This window comes from Etheostoma cragini, unplaced genomic scaffold, assembly GCF_013103735.1.
Source record: "Etheostoma cragini isolate CJK2018 unplaced genomic scaffold, CSU_Ecrag_1.0 ScbMSFa_1124, whole genome shotgun sequence".
In the NCBI taxonomy this organism is placed as follows: Eukaryota; Metazoa; Chordata; class Actinopteri; order Perciformes; family Percidae; genus Etheostoma; species Etheostoma cragini.
Genome location: NW_023265146.1, coordinates 1 through 1,440, shown reverse-complemented (window position 1 = coordinate 1,440; position 1,440 = coordinate 1). Strand labels below are relative to the sequence as shown.

The 1,440-nt window shown below is 40.3% G+C and overlaps 2 non-coding genes across 2 annotated transcripts; both read left to right on the top strand.

Moving 5' to 3' along the window:
- The first annotated feature begins 399 nt into the window (after positions 1-399).
- trnal-cag lies at positions 400-482 on the top strand. Its single transcript has one exon. It is a non-coding gene; the product is annotated as a tRNA-Leu (tRNA).
- A 397-nt stretch (positions 483-879) lies between these two features.
- On the top strand, positions 880-951 carry trnaq-cug. The gene has a single exon. It is a non-coding gene; the product is annotated as a tRNA-Gln (tRNA).
- The last annotated feature ends 489 nt before the right edge of the window (positions 952-1,440 follow it).

Below are 1,440 nucleotides of genomic sequence, written 5' to 3'. Positions count from 1 at the left end.
TCTGGTAGGAATATTTGTGGACTCAGTTGGACATTTTGAAGATAATTGCACAATGTTGACCCAATTGTCAGTCTATTTTCCATCTGGCAGGGACATTTCTGGATTCTGGTGGACATTGTGCACAGAAATATTAGTGGATCTTGATTCCCACCATAGGATTTAGCCTGTATTGCACATTGCCTTCATACCCCGTGCAATGTATTGCCATTGTCAAGCACATTGCCACCGTGGTGACTTTCTTCCATGTCTTCATAAACGCCCATATATTTTGGCTGACAGTTGAGAAACCTTCCCTTGTTAACTATGACATGGATGACTGAGCACCTACTATATCATGACATGTTCAATTTACTATATTATCATTTTTGAGAAAGGTCCTACTGGACCTCTGTTGGAGCAGTCAGGATGGCCGAGTGGTCCAAGGCGCTGTGTTCAGGTCGCAGTCTCCACTGGAGGCGTGCGTTCAAATCCCACTTCTGACAACTAGCTTTCTTATCTAGAACTAACATCTGAGACATGATATTAGGAATAAAGAACTTAGCAGTTCTTTGTATTCAAGATGACATGAATTTGCGCAAGAAACACAATTGCAAGTGAAGTGTTTTGTGAGCATCTTTATTGTCAAGACATGTAAAGTTACCATGTGTTTGTACACAGTAGACATATCTACTGCTGTATTCACTGTCAGTGGCAAGTCCTTTAAAACTTGTTCTTGACTTGCTTTTTCCACATCCTCTGAACGCTTAGCTAATTAAAGGATTTAAGTTAGCCAATAATTGTTGCTTTTTCATCTTCGTTGTGATTGTTGTGTGCCTTCAATAGCACACATGTGGCTATTATGATAGAAACTGTCTAGCAAACCTGTGCAAGCCTTTCGACGCTTCCGTGGTGTAATGGTTAGCACTCTGGACTCTGAATCCAGCGATCTGAGTTCAAGTCTCGGTGGAACCTGTTTTTTAAGCCACAGCACAGGTAAAAAAGATCAACCTTTCAACTTTCCACATCTAGTTTAAAGTTAGCTTACAGGTTTAATATCCTTGGTCCTTTACACTGTAAACCTTCCCTTGATAACTATGACATGGATGACTTAGAACCTACTATAGTATGACGATGTTTAATCCACTATATTATAATTTTTTAAACAGGTCCTACTAAATGGTCTGTTGGATCAGTCAGGTTGGCCGAACGGTCCAAGGCGCTGCGTCCAGGTTGCAGTCTCCACTGGAGAAGTGGGTTCGAGTCCCACTTCTGACAACTGCTGTTTTCATCTCAAACTAATGTTTGATAGACATGATATTGGATATTAGAGGACATGAAAGTGCATGAGAAACGCAATTGCAAGTGCAGTGTTTTGTGAGCATTTTTATTGTCAACACATGTAAAGTTACTGACTGTTATTTAACCAAGGGATTCGGTGAAAGTTATCTTTTGTTTCGTAAA